The sequence below is a fragment of the Pseudorca crassidens genome, chromosome X, assembly GCF_039906515.1.
Source record: "Pseudorca crassidens isolate mPseCra1 chromosome X, mPseCra1.hap1, whole genome shotgun sequence".
NCBI classification, from domain to species: Eukaryota; Metazoa; Chordata; class Mammalia; order Artiodactyla; family Delphinidae; genus Pseudorca; species Pseudorca crassidens.
Window position 1 is genome coordinate 117968051 of NC_090317.1, and position 12305 is coordinate 117980355.

Here is a 12305-nt window from a genome sequence, read left to right on the forward strand (position 1 = left end):
GAGGGCAAATAGTTCTCTTGAAATAGGGAGGTTCGGGCTTCCCTGGTGGCGCAGTGGTTGAGAGTCCGCCTGCCGATGCAGGGGACATGGGTTCGTGCCCCGGTCCGGGAAGATCCCACGTGCCGTGGAGCGGCTGGGCCCCTGAGCCATGGCCGCTGAGCCTGCGCGTCTGGACCCTGTGCTCCGCAAGGGGAGAGGCCCGCAACAGTGAGAGGCCCGCGTACCACAAAGAAACCTAAAAAACAAAAGAAAAACAGGGAGGTTCTATAGACAGTTTTGGAACATGGGAAGGGAGATATTGGAAGACAGTTGAGGCAATAAAGTCTTCCTCTGCTCTTCCAGAAGATGGCATTGAGAAATCGAGAAAAATCCTAGAAATGTGTTCCAGAGGGTATACTTTCGATTTATTCTTGTTGATGGAAGCCATTAAAATCTCTGTACCTGACAGACAGTTGGTGGTCAGTTTCAAAATACGTTCACACATGCACCTAGAGAAGAAGTGAACTTGTGCAGGGAGTCCTAGGGAGAAAAGAGTTCCATTTAAAACACCATTAAAAAAAAAAAAGTGAACCTTTATCCAACCCTGACATCTCATTTGCCCTTCCTAAACATTAATGTTGTAACCACAAACAAATGACAGGTTCCAGGACACCAGGGAAAAGTAAGCTTTTAAAAAGTCTGAAAAAACATCATTCAGGGGAAAAAATAAGTTAGAGTGGGAATAAAGTACGGACTATAAATGTGGAAGAGGAAAGAAAGCGTTTTAAGAAATAACCTTCTGGCTTCTGAGTTGTACTGAGTGGTTTGATGTCATTAGCAAGATGATCCTATTGATTTTCTTTTATTCATATAGTAAAGAAATGGAAATCTAACCATTTTACCACTCACAGTGCGTTGTTTCCTGTAGTTATAAATGTATCTTCCAGTCGCTTAGGCTGGGCAGCCAGGTGAGGGAAGGGGGTTTGGGCTGTGCCCCTTAAACCTTGGGTGTCTGGCATGAAAGGCCTGTTTTCTTATTGTACTTCCCGTCTGGTTGCAAGGAGTTGACCGGTCAAGAGCGGAGGGCTAGAATGCTTCAGTAGTCTACTCAGCAGGTCACTGTGATAAATGACTCTCCCAGGGAGATTATCACCAACAAATGCCCGGAGACGGACTGCAAACTCTGCCAGGAGTCCACCCTCTTGCCTGGCAGTCCCCAGAAACATCTTGCTGAATCACTTTATGAGTGAGTCCCAGAGACCGTGTCTATAGACTCTGCTTATGCGGGCTTCAGAGGGAGTGGGCTAGAAGGAAATGAGGCCTTGAATTTGAACTAGCCCGGGCCAGTGTCTTTTGTACCCAGTGGGTCCTTAAACGGGTACTTGTAGTACTTGCAGAAGGAAAAGAGGAAAGCAAGAAGCGTGGGGGGAATAATGAAAGGGAGGAAAGGTAGGCAGAGAGGAAGAGAAAGAATGAAGAGGATGGAAAGGAAGAAGGAAGGTACATAAGTTAGTTTTCTCTGTGTAACAAAACACCCCAACATTTGGTGGTTTAAATAAAGCCACAGCCATTTCATTTGTTCCCAGTTCTGGAGTGTGCATTGTGGGCTGGGCTCAGCTGGATGGTCCTGCTGGTGTCAGTTTGCTCACTCACACCCCTTCAGTCCCCTGCCAGTCAGCTAGATGACTCTGTTCTGGGGGTTGGAACAATGGTGGTGACTGGGCACGTGCCTTTCACCATCCAGCAGGCTAGCTCAGGCTCGTTTCCCTGTTCACAGAGTGGCTCGAGGTTCCAAGAGCAGCAAGAAAGTACAGACTTCCGCGGTCAAGCTCTTTTCGAGCTTCTGCTTGTATCACATTTGCCAATGTCCCATTGGGCAGAGCAAGTGCAAGTCCGGCCCACATTCAAGGGGTTGAGAAGTAGACTCCGCCTTTTGCTAGGAGGAGCTGAGGTCACATTGCAAATGGACAGGCATATTAGCATAGGGAGAATTTTTGGCCAGTTTTGCAATCTCCCACAAAGGGAAGGGCTAGAACTTTCTTTTGCTGGCAAGGTTGGCAGAGACACAACAGTATAGAGGCTGAGTTTGAGGCCCTCACCTTGAATTTTATTTTATTTTATTTATTTATTTTTAACATCTTTATTGGAGTATAATTGCTTCACAATGGTGTGTTAGTTTCTGCTTTATAACAAAGTGAATCAGCTATACGTATACATATATCCCCATATCTCCTCCCTCTTGCATCTCCCTCCCACCCTCCCTATCCCACCCCTCTAGGTGGTCACAGAGCACCCAGCTGATCTCCCTGTGCTATGCGGCTGCTTCCCACTAGCTATCTATTTTACGTTTGGTAGTGTATATATGTCCATGCCACTCTCTCACTTCATCCCAGCTCACCCTTCCCCCTCCCCGTGTCCTCAAGTCCATTCTCTACGTCTGCATCTTTATTCCTGTCCTGCCTCTAAGTTTTTCAGAACCATTTTTTTTTTTAGACTCCATATATATATGTTAGCATACGGTATTTGTTTTTCTCTTTCTGACTTACTTCACTCTGTATGACAGACTCTGGGTCCATCCACCTCACTACAAATAACTCAATTTCGTTTCTTTTTATGGCTGAGTAATATTCCATTGTATATATGTGCCGCATCTTCTTTATCCATTCATCTGTTGATGGACATTTAGGTTGCTTCCATACCTCATTGTAGTTTTGTTTTTTTTTAAATTTCTGCATTCCATATCAACTGACCTTTATTAGTAAACAATCACCATCCATTGCTATAAGAGGTGTCCATTGAATTCTGGAGTTCAAAGAGACCCAATAATTTTTTATTTTTATTTTTTTACTCACAAATGACCTGTGTATGTTTATTTATTAATTTTCTTATTAGTCATCCATTTTATACACATCAGTGTATACATGTCAATCCCAATCTCCCAATTCATCCCACCACCACCCCGCCCCCCACTGCTTTCCCCCCTTGGTGTCCATACATTTGTTCTCTACATCTGTGTCTCAATTTCTGCTCTGCAAACTGGTTCATCTGTACCATTTTCTAGGTTCCACATATACGTGTTAATATACGATATTTGTTTTTCTCTTTCTGACTCACTTCACTCTGTATGACAGTCTCTAGATCCACGATGTCTCTACAAGTGACCCAATTTCGTTCCTTTTTATGGCTGAGTAATATTCCATCACATATATATACGACACCTTCTTTATCCATTCGTCTGTCGTCGGGCATTTAGGTTGCTTTCATGACCTGGGTACTGTAAATAGTGCTGCAATGAACATTGGGGTGCATGTGTCTTTTTGAATTATGGTTTTCTCTGGGTATATGCCCGGTAGTGGGGCTGCTGGATCATATGGTAATTCTATTTTTAGTTCTTTAAGGAACCTCCATACTGTTCTCCATAGTGGCTGTATCAATATACATTCCCACCAACAGTGCAAGAGGGTTCCCTTTTCTCCACACCCTCTCCAGCATTTGTTGTTTGTAGATTTTCTGATGATGCCCATTCTAACTGGTGTGAGGTGATACCTCATTGTAGTTTTGATTTCCATTTCTCTAATAATTAGTGATGTTGAGCAGCTTTTCATGTGCTGCTTGGCCATCTATGTCTTCTTTGGAGAAATGTCTATTTAGGTCTTCTGCCCATTTTTGTATTGGGTTGTTTTTTTTTTTAATATTGAGCTGTTTATATATTTTGGAGATTAATCCTTTGTCCGATGATTCATTTGCAAATGTTTTCTTCCATTCTGAGGGTTGTATTTTCATATTGTTTATGGTTTCCTTTGTTGTGCAAAAGCTTTTAAATTTCATTAGGTCCCATTTGCTTATTTTATTTTTTTTTATTTCCATTACTCTAGGAGGTGGATCAAAAAACATCTTGCTGTGATTTATGTCAAAGAGTGTTCTTCCTATGTTTTCCTCTAAGAGTTTTATAGTGTTCGGTTTTACATTTAGGTCTCTAATCCATTTTGAGTTTATTTTTGTGTATGGTGTTAGGGAATGTTCTGATTTCATTCTTTTACATGTAGCTGTACAGTTTTCCCAGCACCACTTATTGAAGAGACTGTCTTTTCTCCATTGTATATCCTTGCCTCCTTTGTCATAGATTAGTTGATCATAGGTGCGTGGATTTATCTCTGGACTTTGTATCCTGTTCCATTGATCTCTGTTTCTGTTTTTGTGCCAGTACCATATTGTCTTGATTACTGTAGCTTTGTAGTATAGTCTGAAGTCAGGGAGTCTGATTCCTCCAGCTCCGTTTTTCTCCCTCAAGTCTGCTTTGGCTATTCGAGGTCTTTTGTGTCTCCATACAAATTTTAAGATTTTTTGTTCTAGTTCTGTAAAAAATGCCATTGGTAATTTGATAGGGATTGCATTGAATCTGTAGATTGCTTTGGGTAGTATAGTCATTTTCACAATATTGATTCTTCCAATCCAAGAACATGGTATATCTCTCCATCTGTTGGTGTCATCTTTAATTTCTTTCATCACTGTCTTATAGTTTTCTGGATACAAGTCTTTTGTCTCCCTAGGTAGGTTTATTCCTAGGTATTTTATTCTTTTTGTTGCAGTGGTAAATGGGAGTGTTTCCTTAATTTCTCTTTCAGATTTTTCATCATTAGTGTATAGGAATGCAAGAGATTTCTGTGCATTAATTTTGTATCCTGCAACTTTACCAAATTCATTGATTAGCTCTAGTAGTTTTCTGGTGGCCTCTTTAGGATTCTCTATGTATAATATCATGTCGTCTTTAAAGAGTGACAGTTTTACTTCTTCTTTTCCAATTTGTATTCCTTTTATTTTTTTTTTCTCTGATTGCTGTGGCTATGACTTCCAAAACTCTGTTGAATAATAGTGGTGAGAGTGGACATCCTTGTCCTGTTCCTGATCTTGGAGGAAATGCTTTCAGTTTTTCACTATTGAGAATGATGTTTGCTGTGGGTTTGTCATATATGGCCTTTATTATGTTGAGGTAGGCTCCCACTATGCCCACTTTCTGGAGAGTTTTTATCATAAATGTGTGTTGAATATTGTCAAAAGCTTTTTCTGCATCTATTGAGATGATCTTATGGTTTTTATTCTTCACTTTGTTAATATGGTGTATCACGTTGATTGATTTGCATATATTGAAGAATCCTGGCATCCCTGGGGTAAATCCCACTTGATCGTGGTGTATGATCCTTTTAATGTGTTGTTGGATTATGTTTGCTGGTATTTTATTGAGGATTTTTGCATCTACAATCATCAGTGATATTGGTCTGTAATTTTCTTTTTTGTAGTATCTTTGTCTGGTTTTGGTATCAGGGTGATGGTGGCCTCATAGAATGAGTTTGGGAGTGTTCCTTCCTCTGCAATTTTTTGGAAGAGTTTGAGAAGGATGGGTGTTAGCTCTTCTCTAAATATTTGGGAGAATTCACCTGTGAAGCCATCTGGGCCTGGACTTTTGTTTGTTGGAAGGTCTTTAATCACAGTTTCAATTTCATTACTTGTGATTGGTCTGTTCATATTTTCTATTTCTTCCTGGTTCAGTCTTGGAAGGTTATACCTTTCTAAGAATTTGTCCATTTCTTCCAGGTTGTCCATTTTATTGGCATAGAGTTGCTTCTAGTAGTCTCTTAGGATGCTTTGTATTTCTGCAGTGTCTGTTATAACTTCTCTGTTTTTATTTCTAACTTTATTGATTTGAGTCCTCTCCCTCTTTTTCTTGATGAGTCTGGCTAATGGTTTATGAATTTTGTGTATCTTCTCAAAGAACCAACTTTTAGTTTTATTGATCTTTGCTATTGTTTTCTTTGTTCTATTTCATTTATTTCTGCTCTGATCTTTATGATTTCTTTCCTTCTGCTAACTTTGTGTTTTGTTTGTTCTTCTTTCTCTAGTTCCTTTAGGTGTAAGGTTAGATTGTTTATTTGAGATTTTTCTTGTTTCTTGAGGTAAGCTTGTATAGCTGTAAACTTCCCTCTTAGAACTGCTTTTGCTGCATCCCATAGGTTTTGGATTGTCGTGTTTTCATTGTCATTTGTCTCTAGGTATTTTTTGATTTCCTCTTTGACTTCTTCAGTGATCTCGATACCTCATTGTAGTTTTGATTTGGCAGTCGGGATTGATTTAATGAGGTGGTAGTTATCTAAATTCAGTTTTCCTGGTGAAATGTTTTCATACCAAAGGAAAAAAGTTCACCTCTAGTTAACTTCGTATGAATACAGCTTAATATAAGACTGTCATTAAGAAAATCCAGTAGATAAGTGTTCTGTTTTTTAAAAAATTGTTTATTTATTTACTTATGGCTGTGTTGGGTCTCCGTTGCAGCGCGCGGGCTTCTCATTGAGGTGGCTTCTCTTGTTGCGGAGCACAGGCTCTAGACACGTGGGCTCAGTAGTTGTGGCACGTGGGCTCATTAGTTGTGGCGCATGGGCTCTAGAGCACAGGCTCAGTAGTTGTGGCACACGGGCTTAGTTGTTCCGCGGCATGTGGGGTCTTCCCAGACCAGGGCTCAAACTCACGTCCCCTGTGTTGGCAGGCAGATTCTTAACAACTGCGCCACAAGGGAAGCCCAATAGGTGTTCTTTTTGTGAAATAGAAAATTAATGTTCTGAGAAAGAATTCATTGGTATATTTATTTATTTATTTGGCTGCGTTGGGTCTTCGTTGCTGCATGCGGGCTTCCTCTAGTTGGGGCAGTGCACGGGCTTCTCATTGTGGTGGCTTCTCTTGTTGCGGAGTGCAGGCTCTAGGCATGTTGGCTTCAGTAGCTGTGTCGTGCGGGCTGAGTAGTTGTGGCTCGTGGGCTCTTGAGCGCAGGCACAGTAGTTGTGGCACACGGGCTTAGTTGCTCTGCAGCATGTGGGATCTTCCCGGACCAGGGATTGAACCCGTGTCCCCTGCATTGGCAGGCAGATTCTTAACCACTGTGCCACCAAGGACGTCCCAGCATGGCCTAAGTTTTGAAACACCTTTAGTTCCACCATGTTGGGTTGAGGCCTGTGGTAGCCTCACCCAGAGGGTTGGGTCTGCTGATCAGGGTCCTTCGAAACTGGGTCCCTCACTGTGTGCTCTTTAATACCCTCTTCTCCAGCTCTGGGCAGAGGTAACCAGCAGTATTCTATCCCCTGGGATACATTTGGGAAGCCTTAAGCTAGGTAAGGGGAGGGAAGGAAAAGAGGGAAACTGGGATCAAGGAGAGCAGAAGGGAAGAGAGGACGAGAAGACTGGAGAGAGGGGAGGAGAGGAAAGAAAGTGTTCAGTGCTGCAGAAAAATAGCATCGGACCAACAGTTGCAAGAGGTCCACCAGCTCCTTTCCCTGGTCTGGTTCATTCCACCTCTGACGCAGCCTCATCAGGGTGACCAAGAGGTCATCTTCTTAGATGTTTCGGAAAGCAATTCCAAAAGCTCTCTTCGTCACTTCTACAGTTGAACAATGCTCCGTATCAGGACGTTCTTCCTCTTGTTAATTTAAATCCCTTGGAATGTGGTTCAAGCTACCTTTTAGACATCACCTTGTGCCCATGGCAGAGACGAAAACCACCTCGCTGCAATGGTTCTTTCTCAGAGGGCCTTGTATACATCGTGGATATTATTCATAATCCATCGTAACCTCCACCTGGACATGCAATGTGGATTGTTCCCAGTCTATTCACAGATTAAAATTTTAATACGTTCCATCGGTTGTCTGCTCCTTTCCTCCAGGTCCCTTCTGGCCATTCTCTGATTTGCTTGTTATGCTTCAGCAACGTCAAGCAGATTCTAAGCCCTGCCTACTCCATGCCAGTCTTTGACTCTGTGTCTTGGTTCAGGTACTTTCCTCTCTTTGGAATGCCCATTCCCATCGCTTCACGTAAAGGGCGTTGCACATCCTTTAAGATGCAGCATGACTGTTATCTCCTTGAGGAAACTCTCCCAGATCCGTTTCCCTACAACAGGTTAGGTTCCCTTCCTTGGAGCTCCCGCTGTGCCTGTGACAGAGCCCGCTGCCAGTTCATCTGCGCTTCCAGAAAGCCTGGCCATCTGCATTCAGCCTCTAATGGTCCTCTTGGCCAAGTGCCCTTGGCACAGCCAAACAGAGCGGCCCTGTTCTTTGGCACACAGTAGGCATTTGGTAAAGTTTTGTTGAATTAATTATCTTTGAAGTCTTTCAGAGCCATCTCACAATTTAACTCCTCTTGAATGGTGGCATCCAGAACTGAACAAACCAGTCTGTGCAGGTAAAGGTCCTTTTAGACGGGCTCCCATCAGTAATGGGGCCACCACAAGGCTTGAGAACCATTCTTGTTTGTTCCTCGATGGCCATACCTACCACTCTACAGCCAAGACCTGCATATCCCTGACCTTCTCCTGTATATGCCCACAAGCCTGACCTTCACCATTCTCTCCGTCTGTGCAATTTGCTTTTCCTACTAGTGTGGAGAAGCTTCTCCTTGCTTATTTCTACTCTCATTTTCAATTTATCAAGGCCTTTGTCCTCTGGTTCTTTCTTCCGTGGTGTTGGTGTCACTGCCTGGAAGTGTGAGCCACTCTCTGCCCCTCAGTCTGGGCCAGTGATTAATCATTAGGTTGTAAATGAAGCGCCGAGCCCTCAGGATGCTGCATGTCACTGGGTTTTGTTTTGTTTTGTTTTGGTTCCTCCTTGGACCAGCATCACATTACCCAAGAGGACAGTGGGAAACTGTCTGGGGCTGCTGTTACCTGTGCCCTTTGCCCGTTGTTTTGCTGATTGTTCCAGGATGTGTGGGCCCTGTGGTCAGCACCCAGGGCCCCTGAGCAGGCTGTGAGCACAGGAGTTCTAATTCCTGGATGCAGCCTCTCTGAGAGCTTCCTCTGTGCTGGAGCAGGGCTCTAAGTTCATACAGAGATCATTTCCTTCCCACCCAAACCACTTGTACAGTCTGCTTGCTTTTTTCTTTTTTTCTGGTTATGCTGGTATTACCCTGGGTTTTAGCCAGCTTGATAAATAGAGGAAGTTGGATGCCTTTCCAGACTTCCTGATGTCATGGTTTGGTGGAGTCTGCAGTTGTGGGAGGTTTCAGTTAATCCTAGCAATTGGTGAGTTTGCTGTTCTTCTCTGAGAAACTTCTCTGTCCTGTGCCATGTCTTACATAAGTCAATATGGCTCCTTTTGTGACTTGCCTTTTCCTTTCAATGATGTAAGAAGCCCAGACATTGGCAGGCACTCTGTCCTGCTCAGTTCCTCGCGGAGATAAAGGACGGTGGACGTGCTGTGGCGATAGTGGCAAAGAGGGATCCAGAGGCCGACGGATGCACAGTTCTTTAATTAAGTTTAGGCCTCTGTGTCCATCAGCCATTTTCACATCATAGCTTTTGACATTCTCTTCCACAACTTACTCAAGTGAGTTCTTGCTCCCTGGCTGGGAAGCTGGTTTCTTGGCTCTGAGACCAGAAGTCTGTGCTCTCAGTGGGGCCTTTCTAATTGTGTTAGAGCAGGGCCAGGGGAGGCGGTGTCCAGCTGAACAAGTGATGGCATTACCTCCTAGTGAGCCCCCCTCCGAGCTTGATTTACGAGTTCTGTTTGGAGAACCTGGATGGCTTGGCCCAGCCTCCCTCTGTTATGCATTTTCCTAGAAGAAATACATCTAATTGTATAAGTAATACATGAACATGTGCCGGTGTTCTTTTGGGCTTCGTCCTTTCCCCCATCACACGCCTCTCTGTGGAGGTTTGGTGGGTTTCCTTCCAGGCTTTTTTGTATGCAGCCATACTTGTCACTATATAAATAAGCATATATATGTATAGCTTTGTTTGTTTCTTAACATATCCTAGTATCTATATTATTAAGAAATTTGATTTTATTCACTTGACTTATATGTATTGACAATCTCTATGTGTCAACACATATAGATCAACTTCATTTTTTTTAAGCCTTGTATAATATTCCAGAATATGGATGGACCATCATTTTTTAACTGTTCATCTACTGATGGAGACTTAGGCTTTTCCCCCTTGCACAAAGCTGCAATGACAGTATTTGTTTGTATATTTTTGTGTATGTATGTCACTATTTCTGTAGGGACAATCTCCGGAATTAGAATTTCTGGATCAAAAGGTATGCACATTTAAAAATTCAAAACATAGCTAAACTGTTCTCTCAAAGTTTACATTGCCACCAGCAGTGTAAACAAGAGTTCATTTCCCCACATGCTCTCCAGCTTTGGGTATTATTAGGCTTTTTAATTGTTTCATTCAGTGGGCAAAACAGATTTCACTGTTGCTTGCCCTATTTTTCTACCTGAAAGTGTTCCAAGGGAGCAAAGAGAGCCTCATGTTGTTTATTAATAAACTTGGTTACCAGGAGCCACTCAGCATGCTTTATCGTGGTTATCCATAAGGTTTTGGAAGAGGCAATGTACTTGAATTGTGAAATTTCATCAAAAACCCCTATGTAGAAAATTCTCATTTGCACAAATACGAAGTGAAATTATTTCCATACTTGAAGTCACAGTTGATCTGTTTCCTTGTTTGATTATTTTAATGTTTTTCAGTTGTTGATCCTACAGTCATTCCACGTTGAATATTGGTACATGTGTTTGTAATTTGCTCATCCTAGGACAGGACAGCATGCTCGGCTTTCATTTTTGCCTTCTTTAAACATTGCTTAATGAGGTTTTCCTGACATATTAGGCTTTATTAAAAACTACTTCTTTTTTCCTCTTAAAGAGCATATAATCAATAGAAACTCACCATGACTCCTTATTTCCTCTTTAAATTCATATTCTGGATCCTCCTTGAGCATTGAACTTCTGTCTTCACGGCTCATTGACTGAAGCCAGGAGTAGGTCAGTTGGTTCCAAGATCACCCTATAGATTGTTAACCTCTTGCACCTCTTTATCTTTATGTCTGTATTTCACATGAGGGGATATCATAGTGTGAAGTGACTGTCATCTTTGAGCTAAGAGCTGTACTGATGTTTTGGTTTTGAAGTGAAGCATGATGGAATATTCTTGAAGATACAAGTCAGGTTGTCAGCAGTGCTTTCTGTCCTGGGTGGGCACACAATTTCCTTTCCCCAGCGTGCATCTGCCTTGTCCCTCACTCAGGTCATTGCCAATGCCTCTGCCTCCCCCTTCCAACTCTGAGCCAAACATATCAGTAGAGAGTTATTTTTTTAGCCCCTCCATGGAGAAAGAATTCTGCCTCTGGCTTTGGGGATACAAGAGACATAAATGACCCAATTCTTGATATCAAGGAGTTTAGTTTCTAGGGAAGTTAAGTCACAAAAACTGAAGAAATAGCTAATGAAGCATGGTCTCTAGAAGAGACCATCCCTCCTCAGATCCGATCACTTCATTGTCCAGTGCCCCTGTGATGCAGTTAATGAAACCTGAGACTGAGCAGTAATACATGCTACTAAAACATTAACAAGGTCAGCCCCCAAGCGGGCTTTGAGCTTGTCTTCCAATTTGTAATAAGTTCCTTAGGAGTTGTTGTGGTGCGCGGGCTTCTCATTGTAGTGGCTTCTCTTGTTGCGGAGCACGGGCTCTAGGTGCACGGGCTTAAGTAGTTGTGGCGTGCGGGCTCAGTAGTTGTGTCTCGTGGGCTCTAGAGCGCAGGCTCGGTAGTTGTGGCGCACGGGCTTCGTTGCTCCGCGGCATGTGGGATCTTCCAGGACCAGCGCTCGAACCCGTGTGCCCTGCACTGGCAGGCAGATTCTTAACTGCTGCGCCACCAGGGAAGTCCTCCTTATGCTAGTCTTGTTAGCCAACACTTATAAATCAGTGTGAATATCTCAAAGGCATAACATTTTCTAAAACACTTAGGGAGCAATTATCACACCTCTTGTTACTCAGGTCTAAAATATTGATAATTGCATACATCATTGCAGCCATGGTATAATCAGATTACATCAGTTAACCTGTGGTAGCACAGAATGACCCTCACCCAGACCTGCTCTGCAGTGGTATCAAGCTATTTCCCTCCTTTTAAACTTTATTCTATACCTAGATGAAGTTAAATTTATCATTTATTACCATTCAAGATTGCACCGATGGTCTACATTTTAAAAAATATGATACTTTTACTATTTAATGAAATTGAAGAGCTCCAGAATAATTTCTTGGAGTGGTACAAGCGGGGCCATGGCATTCAGTCATGTAGCTTATGTACTGTTCAACCCTAGGGGTTGCCATTTACATCAGAGTCTACAACCACAAAACATGAACGTGGGGTAATCGTTAATGAGTGGTTATCTAGTGTCAAGGTCTAGATTTTACTGTTTAAATGCTAGCAAATAGTTTTCTTTGTAATGGATGCTATCTCACAAGCCATCCTTAGCACCTTGAAATTTTGCTAAGAACC

At 42.6% G+C, this 12305-nt stretch overlaps 1 protein-coding gene across 32 annotated transcripts in view; it reads left to right on the forward strand.

The window, feature by feature from the left end:
• Positions 1–12305, forward strand: part of ADGRG2 (adhesion G protein-coupled receptor G2) — a 155738-nt gene that overhangs the window by 68106 nt on the left and 75327 nt on the right. The window lies entirely within an intron of this gene.